The sequence below is a fragment of the Crinia signifera genome, chromosome 8 (assembly GCF_055691185.1).
Source record: "Crinia signifera chromosome 8, ASM5569118v1, whole genome shotgun sequence".
NCBI lineage: Eukaryota > Metazoa > Chordata > Amphibia > Anura > Myobatrachidae > Crinia > Crinia signifera.
Window position 1 is genome coordinate 91,249,225 of NC_139224.1, and position 21,840 is coordinate 91,271,064.

The following is a 21,840-nucleotide window of genomic DNA, read 5'->3' on the forward strand; positions in this document are numbered from 1 at the left end:
GATGGACTAGCAGCACTTAGTGCATAAGGGTTTTGTTTGTCTAACTCTTGTTTTTGTAACAGGATAGCAAGTGCAAGTCACCTGCCCGTATCTGAAAAATGGATCTACCCATAGCAGGCACCATGAAGAGAGTGGCCCAGTGTACAGAGTGTGGGTACCACTCTTTGTACACTGGGTCACCTACCAGGCAACCACACAGTTCCTCTACAGAATGTGGCCTCTGTGAATAGAGAATCAGAAGAATTTACAAGAAAATCTGCCTCTCCCCGGCGTGAGGAATTTAGGCCCTTATTCTGGTTGGTGCGGATATGTCCGCGTTCGTTCCGCCGATGTTTTGTGTCTGCGCATGTGCAGAGGCTTATCTGCGCATGTGCGAAAGGGACATACGTCCAAATTCTGCATGAATTGTTTACACTACGAACAGGGGGAGGAGAGGGGCGTGAAGGGCTGTTTGGCCTCATTAACATATGCATACGCCCCGCGTTTCATGGGCGTTCCCATGAAAACGCTGGGCATACGTATGGTAATGCGGTCGTGACGCACGTGTAGGGGGCGGACATATGACATTGCCGGATGTCAGCTGCCCACCCAGATCCCTGCTTTTGCACGGAGAAATGCCCGAGTGGTCTGAGCTCGCGGGAGCTGCCTGATCGCTCGGTCCTGCATTCGATGGTATGCGACCATCGAATGATGGGGGATGTTCCCAGAGATGGAGGAGGTGTATACATGAGAAATCCACTCGTGCTCCGTGCGGTCAGCGGCTTACCGCATTCGGACGGAGTGAGCGATCCGTACAGAAGGCGGGGTTTAGGACGCACAGTCCTGGCTGCACAGACCAGAATAAGGCCCTTAGTGAGGTACAGATGGCCAGAGTGGCACTAGAGGGCAGAACCCTACTATCTCATTTATACCCCTTTCAGACAGAAATGTCTAAAAATCCCAGCAAATACACAGCATTTCAAATGCCGTGTTGAAAATTTCTACCCAGTAATTTGCTGAATAACATAGGTATTTCTTTTGTGTGAAAGAGTCAACCCGGGTCATAAATCCCATGTCCTCGACCCTGGTCAATTCCAGGGTTGGAGACACGGGATTTACGACACGGGTGTGCCCTTTCACACAGAAAAAGGACCTGTGTTATTCACAAAATTTCCGGGTGGAACTGCTTCACCCGGCAATTTTGTTTTCTGTCTGAAAGGGGTATTATATACAACTCCATCTCTCACCATCTAAGCATAACTCTGAAGTAAAAAAAAATGCCCAACTGGCCTTCAGAGCAATGCTTATTAAGGAAAATGAGTTAGTCTCACACTCATGTACGGGTCTACCCGATGTTATTGCTTTGTTTACACCAAACATCAACCCAACTCTGACCTCCATAAAAAGAGAGAGGAAGTATAAACACATACTGTATGCTGAGAAAAATCCAGTACAAGACAGCACATTCAGCTGGTTCCCTGCTATTTGCATTAGACAAGGCAGAAAGGGAGGGAGAATCTAGCATTTTACTGGACTCAAAAACAGTGCTACTGAACGCCATTAGCAGGGCTACGCTTATAATAAGCAGATCATTTATCACATTACTAATACTCACAGAGATGAGCGGTCCGGATTCCCCAGAGCCGCGCTCCTGAGTTTCTGGCTTGGTTCGAAAACCTGAGCATGGGCGAACGTGGCAATCTGGCGTCGGATTCTAATGATATGCCAAGTTTATAAAGGCTCGTGTCCTGAGAATTTGGTGCCAATTCACAGTCATGTTTACACAAGCTGCACACCGATCTGCAGTTCAGGGGTCTGGGCGTAATGCAGAGGGATGTTGTGCAGAGGGGTTTGTGCAGTGCAGATGGGTTACTTACTTTGTGCAGTGCAGAGGGGTTTGTGCTGGGTTATTGTACTGGTCGTGTATTAGGCAGGCTGTCAGTCAGCTTTAAAAAAAAAAATTAATTGAGGTGTGTGGTGTACTGCACTGGAATCCAATACACCATATACTAGTGTTAGATGTTCCATGTGTGATTGTTCTGCCTCCACGCAGTGTTTTACAAGCCCCGTCCATAAAAACAAAAACAAAAAAATGTTGCTTTTCTTTATTTTTTTTGTGTGTACTGCACCCCAATAGTATACACCATAAGTTCTGTGTGTGATAGTTCTGCCTCCATGCAGTATTATACAAGCTGCACATTACAAAAAACAAACAGTAAAAATTTAGAAAAAAATATTTTCTTTATTGTTTGTGTCTACTGCACCGATACTATACTGTCAGAAGTTCAGTGTGTGATTGTTTTGCCTCCACGCAGTGTTATTCCTGCTGCTCATAAAAATAAATAATAAAACCAAAAATAATTTTGCTCTTTTTATTGTTTGTGTGTACTGCACCCAATACACCGTACTGATACTGTCAGAAGTTCTGTGTGTTAATAACCAACCAGCTTGCTGCAGACCTTGGCCTAAATTGAATGAAAACAACATTGTGAGCTGTAAAGTAGTAAAACTTGTCTAGAAATGGCTGGAAATGAATGTTATTGAGGTCAATATTACTCTAGGGTCAAAAAAGACAAAAATTACGTGATTTAAAAAAAAAATCCAAATCCAAAGATTTTCACCAATGCTTGACAAAGCCAAATCCAAATCCCGGCGACTAATCCAAATCCAAATCTTCAGCTCTGCCACTCATCTCTACTCACAGGTCTATATATGTCACTAACACAGGACTTGCCAAACTTGCCCCAAAATTCCTTGAATTCCCTAATCTAGCAGACACTGATCTCTTCGGCCCTCAGGTTTTTCTTTAAGAGATCAAAACTAGACACAAAGTGAGCAGGTCCTTTTTAAAACTTCAAGAAAGGAATGAGCAATTCAAGAAGCCCTTTTGTCAAGAGCCATGGGTCAAACTCACAACTTCAAAGGTGCAAGGGGCACCAGAAGGGATGAGCCAGACAGATCTAGTGATGCCCCAAGATCAGGGGTCCTCAAACTATTTTGCTCTGGTACCCCATCAGACAATAAAAATAATTACAGGACCCCAGCAAGTTACTGCAGAAGGTCATCACATTACATGAGTAGTCAGCAGACAGCACATGCATGGCAACATTGTGGAGGCACAAAATAATGTGAGGAGTCCAAAATAAAAGACAATTCAACAGATTTTTCAGACTCCTTGAATCACTGACTGAGATTAGAAAAGTCATCAGGCTGATGGTCAGCAACATGGAGTCACAACCCCATGCTGAGAAGGTCAGGACCCACAGTTTGAGAACCTCTGCCATAGATCATCAACCTCAAGCAACTGGATCAATCAGGGACGAGGCCACCCATCTACACCTCTACCCTCCAGACACGAAAATGATTTTATTTAGAATGGCAAAAGTTTACCACAGAGAGGTGGCTATTGGAAACAATTCAGTTCAGATTAAGCCTCCATTTTGATTTGTTTTCCACACCAGGTATCTTTTGGTCCTTGTTCAATGAACTGCAGCCCTCAACTAGATGAGGTTCTGACCTCAGCCTTTAACCAAGGGAAAATAGAGCAAGTCTTAAACATAAAGGCCTCAAACTGATACCTGAGAACAAGGCAATTTGTATGGAAGGTATTCCATATATCCCATACCTTCTCACAAAGGACTGTTTATGCCTAAAAATAGACCTAACAGAAACTTTACATTCTATTTCAGTCCACCCAAACCACAGGCGTCTTCTCAGATTTTATTGGAAAGACAAAATTATTTCAGTGCACAATTATAGTGTTTGGCCTCTCTTCCGCACCATAAACAGGGGTATTGAAAGCAGAGGTATAGCATTTGCATCAGCAAACAGTCCACTGTATCATCTACCTAGATGACATGCTTTTGGTACACCCATACCATGACACACTTCTAATCATAAATTGAAAGAAGTCAGTCTTTACTCCAGCCGAAACCATAAACTTCCTCAGGTTCACCCTGGATACCCATTCTTTCTCCTGAGCAGTCCCACTAGAAAAGTGGTAAGACACAAAGTTATGTGTACAACCAATAACACAAAAACACAGGTTGTTTATCCATTATTTGGTAAGGATCATTGGGAAGATGATAGCTTTATCCCCTGGCTTCCACCATGTCCATCAGTTCTGCAGGGAATCACAAAGGCTTTTAAAGAACCTGAATAACACCAGGTACGCTAGGAAGGGTACCATTTTCCTATTCAGGAAAGTGAAAGTGGAGATATCCACATTATGCCAATTCCCCCTCCACCCCTATCTGTGATCACATTACATGTATGACAATTACCACAGATGCATCCCTAAATGGTAGTCTTTCAGGAGGAGACAGAGGCACATTGTCTCTTGAAGAAACTCACTTATTTCTAAACATATTAGAGCTAATTGCCCTAGTATCTCTTCAGGTGACGGGAGTCTCCAACTTTTCCTGGACAACACAATGCTGTTGTCCTATATAAACAGAATGGAGGGCACTGGAAATCTGGAACTGGGCAGTCCACATAAACATACTACTGATAGCATCTTACATTCCAGGGCAGATGAACGAACTAGCGGACTCCCTATCCCCCAAGAGAAACTCACTAGACTCAGTAGTATTAAAGAATCAAGTGTTGAAGTAGATACTACAAACTTTTGGGAATGTAGAAATACACAGATTCCATGCTTTGCATCCAGAAGGGGTATGGAGGATTTATGCAATGTCATTTCCTTGGACAGACCTGTCCCACCTCTATGCTCCCCCCCCCAAGCACTCCTTCTAAAAGTCCTCCAAAAAATCAGGAAGGATCAGGTATCAGCCAGCTCTGCATAGGCCCCAAGATTCCTCTAGCATTAACCAAGATTGCTCATGGTTGTTAACAGAAATGGCTCTAGCGTTTCCCGCAAGAGCGTCCATAAATGCTTGCTTGAGACCAAGAACAAGTCTGAGATATTGTTCAATCATTAAGGCATTTTATACCTGGCATTTCCAGTTCACCTCAAAAGTCCAGCCTTCACTACTCCAGCTAAAATTGGATTTATTAGCTTCCAAGTAGCAAGAGAGACTAGCGTTTGCAACTGTGAAATAATCCAGTTCTGCCTTTGACATAATGATACCAAACCCAACAGATAACAAGCTATATTTACACTTACTGAGAGGTACTGTATTTGCCTTTCCAGACCCACTATTCCAAAATACTCACACACATGGGAAACGGACCACTTACTCTGGCTTCTAGCCTCTGGGACACAGATTCCAATATCAAACTGTTGTCACCCAAGTTGGTATCCTTACTGCTGTTAGCTATAGCAGCTATGGGAGTGGAATTCACTCTCATTCTAACTTCAGATCCATGGTTATCACACACCCTAATGTGGTTCCACATCATACTCAAAGGCCACACTAAGACATCTTCATTCATTAACCCTGTGGTTGAATTCAACATCCTACTTCATCCTTCTGAGTCTAATTTAAGCATTTCTTCATGCCTGTCTATATACCTTGCTGAGAATTCAGTCCTGCCGGGATACAGTCAATGAGTGGACCTAAAGATGGTCGACAGTCATTAGGTCGACCCACTGGCTAATGAGTCGACATACTTGAAAGTCGACAGGTGTCTAGGTCAACATGGCTCAAGGTCGACAGATGTCTATGTCGACATGGGACAAGGTCGACACATGCGTTATGTCGACCTGGGAAAGGTCAACAGTCAAAAGGTCGACATGGGGGTTTTCACTGTTTATTGAGACAACATGCGCTGACAGGTGGTATTTCATGCCCTACTATCCACTAGGGCAGGCATTCCCGGTCCTCAAGGCACACCAACAGTGCAGGTTTTGTAGATATCCAGGCTTGAGCACAGGTGACTTAATTAGTGTCTGAGTGATTCTGATTAAACTATCTGTGCTGAAGCCTGGATATCACTAAAACCTGCACAGTTGGTGTGCCTTGAGGACCGTGGTTGGGAATGCCTGCACTAGGGTGTGGTGGGAGAATAAAATAGTGTGCCAAATGTCACAAAGCACTGTGCCCGAAGCATGGCTGTGTCGACATTTGGGTATAAAAAATTGACCTTTTGACTGTAGACCTAACCCCTGTCAACCTAACGCATGTGTCGACCTAGACACCTTTCAACCTTGTCCCATGTAAACCTAGGCACCTGTCGACCTTGAGCAACGTCGACCTAGACACCTGTTGACCTTCCAGTATGTTGACTCAATGGTGTCAACCTAATGTCTGTCGGCCATCATTAGGTCGACCCAATGATCCCATTCCGTCCTGTCAATTATCGAAAGACCACTACAGAGGTGCCATATTATACTCAGACAGTCGGGATTCCGATGGTCATTAGTCCAACATTGTAATCCTACTGTTACAGATGTAGCTGCCGTCGGACAGAGGGTCTTCAGACTGGGACGCGTGAGTGCTAGGTAAGGTGCTTCCCTGCCTGTTTCTGCTTCAGGGAGATGGGCAGGGAGTGGGGGCAGGCAGGGGAAGAGCGGGCAGTGAGCGGGGAGATGGACGGAGGGCTGCAGGGAGAATGAGGCGCACAAGCATCTCATGTGCACGCAACCCATTCTGTCAGACTCTGGCAGCTGGCGGGGACAGTGAATGACAGAATTGCCAGGAGCCACTCTAATGAGAGTGGCTCCATCTGTAATTGCCTGACAGTTGGGTGAAAGGGGCTATAATCCCTCATTTGGTCCATAATCCATATAGATGGAGTATAGAACCTGGGATGAGCGCAGTGAGCCACTGCTCCTGCAGCGTGGTGAGCAAAGCTTCTTAGTGCTTGTTTCCCTTTCAGAATCCTAGGAGTCTGGATTCTGATGTCAGACTAATGACCGTTGGAATCTGGACTGTATGAGCATCATACTATACCCAATCTACAGTAAATCCACCATACAACAGAGGCAAAGTGGAGTGAAAAAAAAAAACATTTTGGATGATTTACAGGGACCATAGACTTTAATATTAACATAACATAACTAGACTTCCAGTTTCTATATAAAGGTGGAATGGGATAGGAAATAAACAGAGTTTTTGGGTAACCATAATTGGAGACATCATGCACACTGAACATTGTCTATTGTGTTTGTTCAACTGCAATTCTTATGGGCCATCAGTGATGTTGTTTCATCTGTTGGTCAGCACATTAGATGGAATGACCCAGCTGATGATGGCATACAGCTAAATGTGGCCATGGATGATATATTACACAGTCTCATGCTATATCCTTCAGTGTGTATGGGCAACCAATAAATCTTTGCAATGGTCATCCCATTGCCATGATCTGAGCAATCCTAATATGTGTACCTGGGGTAACAGTTATCCCACCTTATATTCCTACTCCTCAAGTAGTGGTTCCTGCAAACACCAGTTCAGAAGGTTCCTTGATTTCATTTTAATGTCTAAATTGGTTATAGCTACAGTTTACAGTAACTTAGCATAGTTTCAATACAGTCGTTATTCATTTTTATCTGTCATTCTAACCTAAGGTCTGGTGTTTCTGCCATGTGCACCTTTATGATTAATTTAATCTCTACATGTTCTATATTTCATCTATTGAATTTCCAATCTGAAAGATAAAGAGCTGTTCTTAATAAATTATGTGTTAAGCTGAAAATGACAGTCCTTTACTTTTCTCATTTCATCCATGTTCTACACTCCTTTATTTTTTTTTTATTTTTTTTTTTATAGCAACATGCATTTCGTTAAGTACAAAATTCTAATTATGTTTTTGTAACCCTGCACCATATAGGTGAAATCAAATTGTTATTCAATTTGTCTTTAATCTTTGCCGATTCATACACTAAGCTTGACTGTTATTAATTTTTTAATAAAAGCTACTGTAACACTGCAGCAAGTTACATTTCAAAATGGTGAAAGCTGGGAAATACATACAGTATGCACAAGTTGTTCTATTTTATAGACTTGAAAATTGTGGAGCATAAGTGCTTTTGTTTTAAGTTATATAATAAAAATCCATTGTTGTAGCTTGTATAAAATTAACATTCATTACAAATACTCAATGGCGATACAGCTGTTTCCATTATAATGAAAATTCATTTTACTGAGTTACTTTTTATATAAATTTAGAAAAATCCTCTTAACTAATTCTATACAATTTTCCAGAAAACATTATAAATTAAAATAATTAAAATTAAAAATAGATCGGGTATTATTATTAAGATGGATAGTGCAACACTTAACAGGTCTTCATAGATTCTTGATACTGTAAAGAGGTGTACATATGGTTCAATTTTGGCAGGTTATAGAAGCAAAATCGAATCGAAATCGAATCGAAATCAAATGTTTTTTTTAAGATGCTTTCGATCTGCATTCGATTTGATGCATGCTCCCGTTTTCTCTATATAGAAAAAAAATAGACTGTACAGGCAAGGAAATATCGAATTTGATCCAGTAAATTAAATGTGTACAATGTGCCTTGAATCGAAATCGATATTGAATGCAAAAGTGCAGATTGAATGTGAAATCGAATGTGAAAACAAATCGAAAGCAAATTGATTTGGAAGTAAATCGATGCATATGTACACACCTTTAGACAGCATCATTGGGTGATTAGCTGGATTTAGGTAACCTACTTCTCTACTGTATGTACATAACCATTTTTTTATTTATTATTTTACTTACAGTATCTGACAAAGACCAGGACTGATATATCGCTGACAAAGTTAAAGACCTTACCAAGCAGCTGGTCTTTTTGGACAGGAAATGTTAGGATCAGTTGGATATTGTTTTCAAATATACAGCACATTATGTTGTACACAATAATAATAAAGCTACATTGCTGAGTATTACATTTGTTATATATTTATAGCTCTTCTGGGTTATTAAAGGTATTTTTATTAAAGATTTTCTATTAGGTTATCATTGCACTATTAAAATCACCTTCAAATAAGCCACATTCAGTATTTAACACAATATGGACAAAAATCAATTAGCTGTGGTAGATTAGAATGGGCTAATTGACTCCCCAGGGGTATTCAATTAGCTATGAAGCTTGGAGTTAATAGGATTTTTTTTGCACTTGCATCAACATGTCTAAAAAAGTCCCTGAGCCTATAAATGCATAATTTCCTAAATTTCCAAAGATTTTAATGGGCAGTGCCTGATAAAGCAATAGGCTGATTAGGCTGCAGCCTAGGGTCACTTGCAGGTGCCATCCAAGGAATAAAATATGGCCTAATTTGTTCCATGCTTGTTAGCTATCACCCATCCTGATGTACTGTAGGGGATAAACTTCTTAACGTGACTGCCTGAGGGCTGTGCCAGTATAACTTCCTGATGGAACCATTACATTGTGTTACAGTGCCAGCTGGACAGCCTAAAGTCAATGTCTACTTTAAACCCCACAAGCATTAGGCCCTACATGACAGTTGTATAACCTTTGTTACATGTACATTGGCAGTATGAATGGTGAATCCCTGAGCTCCCATACACATGTGTTATCAGCATTACAAGGGGAGCTATGGGGACCGGCGGGGAGCTCCATCGGAATGGGTCTCGCATAGCGTCTCATGCACGTGCCCCCCTTCTGACAGCTGGTGGCAGATGGTGGAGGCTAGCGGCTTGCGATCCGAACCTCAGTCCCAGCCTCAATGAGATGGGCTCTATCTGTACATGTGTATTGTTTAATAAAGCCATGTTAATGGGGCACAATTTTAGAAATAGATGGCTGCATTTGTAGATGTGCTCATGCTTGCTATACCAGAGGGACAGATTTGCATTAAATTGGATAAATTGAAGGTATGTCTAGTAAAGTACAAAGTAGTCACCATTTTACACAAGTAGCAGAAGTAACATGTTTGTGTGGAGGGGAAACTTTTTCAGAGGTAGTCCTTATAATTCATGGTCATTCCCCCTTTGCTAAAGAACTTGAAATAAGTGGCAATCAAATCTGAAAAAAATTGAGTATTGCCTCACAATAGACAGCCAATACTGTTTTCGGTACTTATGTATTATCTGGGCTCCCATGTTAAATGCACCCCACTTTTTCATATCCCTACTATCCAACTACGCATGGAGTTGATTTTATATAGTGTGGCGAGCGTAGCGAGCCACCGTGCCCGAAGCGTGGCGAGCGCAGCGAGCCCCGCGAGGGGAAGCGGTCTCATAAGAAAAACGGGAGCCCAGATATTACATAAGTACCCTGTTTTCAACTATTTTAGGTTGACTGCAAGCAAAGGAAATCATCATCATAATATTTTTAACCCCTTCATGACAGAGCCAGTTTTTGCCTTCCTGACAGAGCCCTTTTTTTCAAATCTGGCATGTATCACTTAAGTGGGGATAACTTTTTTTTGCTTTTACTTATCCCAGTGATTTTGAGATTGTTTTCTCGTGACACATTGTACTTCAAGTTAGTGGTAAATTTTCGTCGATACAGTCTGTGTTTTTTTGTGAAAAATACCAAAATGTCGTAAAAAAATGGAAAATTTTGCGATTTGCAAAATGTTAAATTTTCTGCTTGTGAGACAAATAATCTTACCACTCAAAATAGTGAATAACTAACATAGACCATATGTCTACTTTATGTTGCCATCATTATTTCAACCTCATTTTCATTTTTTTGGACACTAGGAGGCTTCAAATATGAATAGCAAATTCTCAAATTTTCAAGAAAATTTCAAACTCTGATTTTTTTAGGGACCAGGTCAGTTATGATGTGACTTTGAGTGACTTGTATGTGAGACACCCCCATAAATGATGCCATTTCAAAAACTGCACCCCTCACAGTATTCAAAACAGCATTTTGGAAGTTTGTTAACCCTTTAGGTGTTTCACAGGAATTAAAAGAAAGTGTAGGTGAAATTTCAAAATTTCATTTTTTTTGCAGATTTGCAATTTTAATACATTTTTCTAAGGAACACAGTAGATTTTACTAGAGAAATGTGACTAAAAATTGATTCCCCCAATTCTTTGGTTTTCATAAATATCCTATATGTGGCCCTAGTGTGCACGGTGACCAAACCACAGGCTTCATAATAGAAGGAGCACCTACTTGATTTTGGAGCCTCCTTTTTATGAGATTATTTTTTAGGCACCATGTAGGTTTCTAGGCACCATAAGATGCTAAAAGTTAGGTACCCCCCCACAAGTGACCCCATTTTGCAAACTACACCCTTCAGGGAATTCATCTAGGGGTATAGTGTACATTTCAAACCCCCAGGGGTTTCACCAATTGTGGTACAACTGGGCAGTGAAAATGAAAAAAATTAATTTTTCATTTTCACAGCTCAGTTGTATCAAAATTGGTGAAACCCCGGGGGGTTTGAAATGTACACTATACCCCTTGATGAATTCCCTGAAGGGTGTAGTTTGCAAAATGGGGTCACTTGTGGGGGGGTTCCACTGTATGGGTGTTTCGGGGGTCATTCAACCAGAATCTGTGCTGCAAAATCCAAAAATCACTCCTTCCCTTCTGAGTCCTGCCATGCACCCAACTGGTATTTTTTGGTCACACATGAGGCATTTCCGTACTCGGGAGAAATTGGGGCACAGATTTTGGGGTGCTTTGTCTCCTTCATTCCTTGTGAAAATGAAAAATTTTGAGCCAGATCTGCATTTTTGTGTAAAAAAATGTAATTTTTTACAGAAAAATGCAGTTCTGGCTCAAAATTTTTTATTTTCACAAGGAATGAAGGAGACAAAGCACCCCAAAATCTGTGCCCCAATTTCTCCCGAGTACGGCAATGCCTCACGTGTGACCAAAAAATACCAGTTGGGTGCATGGCAGGACTCAGAAGGGAAGGAGTGATTTTTGGTGGTGGAATGAATGGTGGGTGCTATGTCGCATTAGCAAGACCCCCGAAGCACCAATACAGTGGAACCCCCCCACAAGTGACCCCATTTTAGTCACCAGCTTTGGGAGGGGGGCTGGCGCTGCGGCTGGCTGGGGGGTGGGAGGGGTGCTGGCGCTGCGGCAGCCGGGTGGGTGGGAGGGAGGGGGGCTGCCGGGTGGGAGGGGGGGGGGGCTGGCGATCGGTGGTAATCGGTGCGGTATATACACACACACACACACACACACACATATATATATATGTGTGTATATATGTATATATATATATATATATATATATATATACATATATATATATACACACACATATATATATATATATATATATATATATATATATATATATATATATATGTGTGTGTATATATATATATATATATATATATATATATATACAGAAAGATTCAGGGTGCGCTAAGGTGAATCAAACAACAGGTAATAATTTAAAAGTACAAATATTTAATAAAAAATGCCACAAATATGGCTAAAATAGAAAACAAGCGAATTTACATCATTATATCACACAATGTGTTTAACAATCTGAAGATAGGCCCAACGCGTTTCGTCAACCACGTGACTTCATCAGGGGCGTTTGATATGTTGATTGAAAACTCGTGTGAGAACACTAAAAAATGATGAACATACATATAATAAAATACATATAATAAAATACTAATTTGTACTAAATCTGAGAAAAATGAAAGAGTTGGAGGAGGAGAGAAGGACAATGGAGAGAACACGTAATTGATAGGACATAGTTTGCATTCATATATATAATCCAGACTGATATTTAAAATATAAAATATAAAATTATTATTACAGGGCAAAAAATATTTGGGGGTGCACAATAATCTCTATACAAAAGGGAGGAACAATTCGTCTATGGGTCTCGATTTGAGGAGAACATAATCCTGTACAAGAGATACATAGACGATCTCTTGCTAATCTGGCGCGGAGACGAATCTAGTATCTCTGATTTCATGGCGTATATTCATGATAATGATTTCAACTTAAAGTTCACATTTAAATCTAATCCCACCAAGATTGAATTCTTGGATTTGGAATTAGAAGGAAGGCCTGATGAAGAAGTAATCACTTGCACATACTTCAAAACTGTGGATGCCAACAGTTTTATTCCGGCAACCAGTTGCCATTTCCCAGCATGGAAAAATAGCGTACCATACGCACAGTTCCTCAGAATAAGGCGCAATTGTAGCGATGAAAGTGAACTTGGGCCTCAATCACAACTTCTATTCGATCGGTTCATTGAAAGAGGCTATAAGCCCGATTTTGTTGAAGAAGCAAGAGAAAAGGCATTCTCATGTGGAAGAGATGAACTTTTAACCAAAACAGCTAGACCTCCGAAAGAGTTTAAGAGCAGACCTTTTGTAACACAGTATAACTGTGAAAATTACCAGATAAAGAGGATTCTTGAAAAACACTGGCCGATCCTTCTACGAGATCCGATCCTTGGTCAACAGTTGCCTCTAAAGCCAAATCTAGTGTACCGCCGTGCAAAGAATTTGAAATCCATCTTGGCACCGAGTAGATTAAAACCCACCGTTCCACTCTCATCTAAAGTGTCTCATTTTTTGAACAAAAAACCTGGAACTTTACCATGCAATAAGTGCATTTGTTGCCCATTCTTGGAAAGGGCACCATTTCATCACACTTTGGAAAATGGCAAAGAATATACATTGAAGGAAGCAGTGACTTGCAATTCCGATCACGTAGTTTATAGAATTACTTGTAGTTGTAATTTAATCTACGTGGGGAAGACCATTAGACAAGCAAAGCTGAGGATACAAGAACATATGCGAAACATAAAAAATAAAGTAAAAGTACATAGTTTGCCCAGACATTACCTTGAGAAACATAATTCTCTGGTAACAAAGGATAATTTTAAGTTTACCATCTTGGAGCGTGTTCCACCAAACCCGAGAGGGGGCAACAGAGGTCAAGAACTAATCAAAAAAGAGAGTTTTTGGATCTACTCCCTAAATTCCCTTACCCCAAAGGGTCTAAATGAGGGTGTAGACATAGTGGCCTTTCTCTAGCTTCACTCTTTTTCTTCATTTTTTCCTTTATTATAATCTTTTTTAATGCTCATTTGAATGTATTATTTGCTATCGAGTTATATATGCTGCAAAGATCTCGATGTGAATGTGACTGAAATTAATTAAAAGGAGTATATTTATCTATGGATTAAAATATGGGGGCGTAGTTGTCCCAGAAACCATATTTGATAGAATAAGACTTCCGATTAATGGTGAGGGAGTTAGCGTAGTTATTTATATATGGTATATAAGGTTTATAGAATTAAGTAAGTTCACAAAATAAAATTAAATTTAGTATAGTTTTACATATTGTATCATATATATATACATTATATTTTTATAAAAAAAATTTTTGCACACAGAATTATAATAATCTAATACATAATTGATGGAGCATATTTGATTAATGCACATCTAATAATATAATACTTTATTTAATAACACAGCACAATTAATTAATGCACATCAAATCACACATATATTCATTTAATTTCTAAAATAACATAGTGTTTTAATTTATATGATCATACACATTAGTCACACCCGCACTATTAATAAATTGCTTAAATCTCCAAAAAAATTTCTTTAAAAAAAACGGACCTATCAATATATTGGTATGATGGGCACAATTTTGGGAATAAAAACCTTAAAATGATTTTTTGTAAAAAATATATAATTTATGTATAGCACTTAGTCCACATCATGGCGTGTGCAGCCTAATAATATTTAAATTCCGACTATTTCTAAAAAGGTGAAACAGATTAAGTTTAGGGGACCTAATTTATGCAGGTGGAATAATCTTCATTGTATATTACTTCCGCCCCCTAGATTTTGGGTGCATTAATTTAGATTTAAATTTATATAGTTTTGATAAGATTACCACTAAAGGCGATTTGTTGCTTTAACAATTGTAAATTCAGCTGAAAGTATAGATGAATGGAGGCACACTACATATATATATTTTTGCGTTCCAGGACAAAAAATGGCGTCCATTTGGAACGCATGATGTATTCAGCGTGGAATATATTATAATTCACCCCTGTTTATGCATCAGGTGCACAGAGGTTAGTATCGGGTAGATCTTACTACCGTAGTTATAACTAAGTTGAGCCCCTGGTGTTTTAACTGATATCAGGATCAGCAGTCGAACGGAAGCGCATATTTGCGTTCCAGAAGAAAAAAATGGCGCCGATTTGGAACGCACGGCGCCGTCGCCGTGCAGTTCATCTTAAACTTTGTTTAGTTCATTTTGTAGGTGGATTATACCATCCTTAGCTCTGATTAAGTTGGATCTTTCATGTTTTAAACTTTGGCAAAGATCTGCAGATAAATGGAAGCGCATCTTATATGCACACTTGCGTTCCAAGCTAAACAAAATGGCGTCAATTTGGAACGCACAGCGTTCCTTGCCTTCTAAATCGTATGGCTCACTCCTACTTATGCCTTTGCTGCAAGACACTATTATAGTTTTTGCTATGACAAACCCCTAGTGACATTATAAATGCCCCATTAGTTAACATCAGGGTGATAAAATAAAAACAAGTTTTTTCCAATAGAAATTTAAACAGGAAGTGACGTTTTCCATTCAGCCCTATATATAGCCTTGGATACATGCTAGCAGTCATTCAGCTGCTGGATACACTAGAGTGAGCACCTTGGTCATTTTGTCCTATGTAAGTACTCAATTTGGGTTTTTTTTTGGTATTATTATTGCTCCTTTTATTTAATTGCTGTCTCATAACTAATTATGTCTGTATGCATACTCAATGGAATTATTTTGACTTATTTTTTAAGTTTCTGGTTGATCCTTGATGCTTACACCAATTTACAAAGGTGTGGAGATACGGAATATCTGGGGATTTACCTGTTTGTTGTCTATTCCCACCAACACTTTAAGTGTATTGACAATATGTAAGTCTTTTGAATTTCAAGGGTGATGGTGATGGTTCAATCTGATGGGTTTTGAGAAAACCTTTGACATTGCCACTATATATATATATCTCTTTATTCAGATATACATCTGTACAATTCTTGTTTTGGATGTTCTGACAAACGTCGTATTTTTGGGATTTAACATTTGCCGCTCTAAGAAGGTACCGATTTTAAAAGTTTTTTTTTTTTTTTTTTTTTTTATTGATTTATTATGAAAGAGATACATTTTGTATATTGATGAATTGTCTTCTCCCTTTTGTATAGAGATTATTGTGCACCCCCAAATATTTTTTGCCCTGTAATAATAATTTTATATTTTATATTTTAAATATCAGTCTGGATTATATATATGAATGCAAACTATGTCCTATCAATTACATGTTCTCTCCATTGTCCTTCTCTCCTCCTCCAACTCTTTCATTTTTCTCAGATTTAGTACAAATTAGTATTTTATTATATGTATTTTATTATATGTATGTTCATCATTTTTTAGTGTTCTCACACGAGTTTTCAATCAACATATCAAACGCCCCTGATGAAGTCACGTGGTTGACGAAACGCGTTGGGCCTATCTTCAGATTGTTAAACACATTGTGTGATATAATGATGTAAATTCGCTTGTTTTCTATTTTAGCCATATTTGTGGCATTTTTTATTAAATATTTGTACTTTTAAATTATTACCTGTTGTTTGATTCACCTTAGCGCACCCTGAATCTTTCTGTATTTCTATTTGTCCTGGGTTCCAGCTAACAGGGGACCTTCAGGGGTGCTGCTTTGGGCTATTAGGGCGCGGTGTTAGGTACCTTTTGCTTTCTCATATATATATATATAAATATATTTTTTCAGTGCATATATTTAATTTTTTACTTTTTCTGCAGCTTGATGCTGCTGCTGCTGCTGCGGGGGGGAGGGGGGAGGAGGGCAGCGCTGCGTGCGCTCCAGACGCTCCGGGGGAGCCGGGGGAGCTGCTGCTGCTGCCGGGTGAGTGCCCGGCGGGTTCGAGGGGGGGCTGCACATCGGTGGTGATCGGTGCTGTACTTGACAGCACCGATCACCAGTGAATCCCTGTGTTACCGAGCGGCTTAGCCGCCGGTAACACAGGAAACGCTGTGAATGGCTGTTCAGATTTGAACAGCCAATCACAGCGATCGCCGACCGGGGGGGGCACCCCTGCCCCCCCTGGGCGGCGAGGGGGGATGTCTGCTGTCAGGGACAGCAGACATCACCTAACTGTCACTGCGTCTCTAGACGCAGTGACAGTTAGAAGTCATGACGTATATATACGTCATGTGTCGGGAAGTACTTCCCGACCATGACGTATATATACGTCAAATGTCGTGAAGGGGTTAATCTTCATCTTCTTCCTCTTCTATATGATCAGCATCACTGGGGTATATTAAGAGTTTTTCAATTACTAAGAATCATGTTTGAGAACTGTGTTGTCAGATGTTAATAACCTGAGTAACAAATGTTACAATTTGAGCACTTGATATGTGGAGTAATCCAAAAACAGCTGCTTTAGTTGTGAACATAGTCAATCCTCACCTGTGGCAAAAGTGAACAAATTTATGCAAATGTGGAAACCATGAATGCATATCAAGCAGCGCTGAGTCAATAGATAAAAGTAAACAATTGTAATTTGCTATAAAACATATTTAAAAAAAAATAGAATAACGTAAAAACTATGACAAATTGTCAGAAACCCTGCCCATCTCTGCTTCAGGGAGATGGTGCAGGGTTAGGGGGGAATGTGGGGAGGCGATGGGGACCAGTGAATGGTGACGGGGAGGTGGTGGATTGCAGCAGGGAGCTCATTCAGAATTGGGCGTGTTAGCTTCTTGTGTGCACGTGCCCTGGGCAGCCGAGAGGGGGGGGGAGCGGGTACTAATTACCCGGGCCCAGGCTTGCTGGAGGGGCCCCGTGGGGGCCCTGGTCCGACCCCTCCCTTCCCCCTCCGTCCCTCCCAGGTAGCAACACTTCTACAGCATGTGCTGTGCTGACAGGAGGCTCAGCATGAGTGTCTTACTGACAGCGTGAGAGGTGATGCTGAGCCTCCTGTCAGCACAGCACATGCTGTAGGTGTGTGCTGCTGCTGAGATTATAGTTTTTAGAGTTTTCTTTTACCCTCCTCTAAACATTTTTGGGGCGTGGCCTAAGTGCGGGAAGTGCCCACACCTCCCACACTTAAGCCACACCCCTAAAATTTTACCGGGGCCCGGCATTCCTCTTGGCTGCCCTGCACGTGCCCCCTTCTGATGGATGGCAGTGGCCTGTTGGCTGTCGAGGGCTAGCCATTCTATCGCCAACCCTTGCAAAGCTGAGGCCGGCTCCATCTGTATGGAGCCTGATGTCACAGTCTGGTTCAGGTGGTAGTCCTTACCGTAGGTGCCAACTTACTTTGCCTGAAGGATTACCATTTGAAACAGCATGTGATATCTACATCTGGAAAGGAGATCACATCTGAACAAGGTGGACATTCTTAACATAACACATAAACACATATAATTAATTAATATTAAATCATATGTGGATACACAATAATATAAAAAGAAAAGCAGAAAAAGGTCTACACAGTAATTTTGGTAATTTTTAGTACTTGACTCTTGAGAATTTTTGAAAAGGTTTACTATATTATAGTGCAGTCTATTTACTGTTAATTTCTTATGAATAGCCATATAGATGGCTCTCTTTAAAGAGACACTAGTTTAAATATTTTGTCAGATACAGTAATTTATTATATTACAATATCTATATACTGTATATATAAAAGACTATTACTCTACTCCTCCCCTTTAAAAGGTAAATTACCACCACTAGCCACCATAGGCAACTTGACAAACCAAATACTCCTTTGTGTGCTAAAATATGTCATAGCAGAAAGTGAAAACAATTTTTGCAGTGACACTGATCTGTTTCAGACTTTCTGGATATGGACAGAGGGAGCAACACGGTCACAGCTCAAAGTACGTTGCAGAAGCCATCATTATGATGGGCTTTTTAAGAGTATCTCTATAATAAAGCCAAATATTCATCATTTGTGGGGGGTTTTCATTCTTTTATTGGGCTTGGGAAACCTCAGCAATATCCTAGTTTTTATAGGGTAATAGGTGACAATCAGTCTCAGACTATAATGCTATTGAGGACTGTACCCTTTCCCAATAAGAGGGCTCTGCCATTAATTGAGATTGCTTACCCACTTATAGATTTATAGTTAATGCATTGTTCATTGTATATAGTCTACAATCTGTAATTATTATAAGTACATACTGTACCATTGAACGAGAAGAAGTGTTGCCCTCTTCTTACTCATTTTATTTATGCTATGAAACCACTGATAAAAGACACGCACAATTAACTGTCACAGTTTGTAAATGAGTATATACATATTTAAATGTTTATACTTTTAAGAAATGAAATGGATCAGATTAATGTGCGTATTATAGAATTAGAGACCTGCTCATTGAAGTGAAGTCTCCGTGGAACTTTAGCATTCACATCCCAATGTCTCTTCTGGTTTGTGGCCAATGACCCTAAAAGTAAAAAAAAATACATTGTGAAAGAAAGCCGCATATCAAGGCTTGCATATAAGTTTTACAAGAAGGCTGTTGACTATTAAACAATTAAAGTAATGCTTGCAAAACAAGCCAAAGGTCAGGAAGAGGCAGCAGAAAAGTTTAGTAAAGACTAGGGAGGTATTATAGTCAATTATCTTGAATTGAGAAACAGCAATAATATTTTTTGTACACTGTACTGGCTAATTATCCCACACAGGACATACAATCAAACTTTCATAACATACCTTCAACTAGCATATTCAGAATCAGATTATTGATATTATGCTGGAGGTGCTCCCAGGAATCACATACAAAGTACTCAAAAACAGGGTTGGATTGAAGGTGTGCAGGAACCTGTTGCGGTATCAGGTGGTCCCTTACCAAAACATTGCAGGAACCAGATGCACCACAGAGAGGGAACCCACACATGGGAAGGAAGTGTTACCTGACCAAAGATATTACACATCACAGATAGCGCTGTAGGTATTATAGTTAATTATCTTGAATTGAGAAACAGCAATAATATAATTTCTGCTTTTATCATGTCTGCTTCTCCTGCAGCCGGGAGCTGTATAACAATGGTCAGAACAAACCCATGTGGTGAAATGAGTTCTGACCAAATGTTTGCAGCTCTCCTAAGAATACTACGATATTAAAAATTGCCCCACAAAGGAATCACTTTCTGCAATTGAATTTTCAGTTCAACCCTGTTTTTGAGTAGAATATTTTTGTACAAGAAGAGGATTGTAAAACAGAAAGGTTGAAATAGCCAAGTTTCCTGCTAATGAAATGGAAATACTTAGTGTTTTACTAGAAAAATGGGTAAAATGCATGAAAACTAAAGTATAATTTAGATACTGTCAATTGTAACAATGTGTATTTACTTTAAACAATGTTTTCAATTGCTTTCCATATACAAGTACAGTCTATTTTACACAAATTCACATCAATGCATGAAAATGAGTATGACATTACAATTTTACATAAGCGGGGTTGAGGAGAGACAGCTACTGTATGTATCCTATCTTTAATTGTGTTGACTGTAACTAAAACCATACTACCACCTTAACTTACCCTGTTACTTTCATTTAATAAAAGATTCCATTTCAAATTGGAAATACATTTGAAGCAAACACACTATAAGACGTGGCAGTAATGTTTTTAAAATGAGTTCCATTGTGTAACTATCTGAACAGTTATAAATATGTCACTTTATTTTCGAACTAAGTGTGTAATTAAAATGGTGTTTAGATATAATTTTGAGAGCAACATTTTGCTCAGCATTTAATGTGTTGTACTGAAATGCGTATATGGAAAGTTGTAATGCTGTTAAATATTTCATGCTATTCGCTTTTTCCTTGTATATTTTTAACAGCAATTAGTTTTCATTGTGCCTAATTAGTACTCTAAATATTTATGCATGAATGAATTCTCTCTGACTCCCACACTCTGTTATTTATAACAAAAGGTTCTACTTGACAATATTGCACAAAACAGTTGTGTTTATTAAAAAAAAAAAAAAAAAAAAACGAAGAAACCAGTTATCTTGTTTTCTCTTCTAAAAAATCATATTCTTCTAAAATCTTATTTATACAGTATGGAAATTTATATCACAGAGGCTTAAAACCCTGTTCACACCACTGGCTGGACCCAGGATAGCATCATCTCCAAGCATCAGTGAGATAGCTCTAATGGGACCTGGGTCTGGGAAAGTGGGATAGCTGTTAAACTGCACCCTTACCCGGGTCCTCCCTGGATCTCACCCCGGTTGCTACCAGGTATGTGCAGTCATGGGAGGAGCTGAAGTCTTACAACAAAATGCACTAGCCGTTGCTCTACTGCCCTTACTAAGAAGCTACCTACACTTGTTTTTACCTCTTTATGTATACTTTATGTGTATCCTGTGATTTTATGAATATTTATTGTCAGCTTTTATGCTAATGCAGTAATAAACATGTTTTGTTAAATCTTTACACATACTGTAGTATTGATTTTTTATTTGGTTCATCTCATAGCTTTTAGATGATTAAATCAATAGAATTGTATGACACCAGGGGGGAAATTTACTAAAGGAAATTTGTAAAAAAATAGGTGTATTTGTTTCCAGAAATACACTTATTTTTGACATTTAGGATGAAATTTACTAAGATGTGAAAAACACTTCACAGGTCATGTTGCTATGGGCAACCAATCACACCCTGTCTACTATCTTCTAGAGGGTGGTAAATAAATAAGAAGTAGCTTCTGATTGGTTGCCCATAACAACATGACCTGTGAAGTGTATTTCACATCTTAGTAAATTTCACCCTTACTATCCCGAAAATACGGCAATTTGTATTCGTATTGATAGCACATCAATACGACTATGAATTGCCGTATTTTCGGGATAGTAAGGGGGAAATTTACTAAAGGAAATTTGTAAATAATTGGTGTATTTGTATGCAGAAATACACTTATTTTTTACATTTACTATCCCGAAAATACGGCAATTCCTATTCGTATTGATAGCACATCAATACG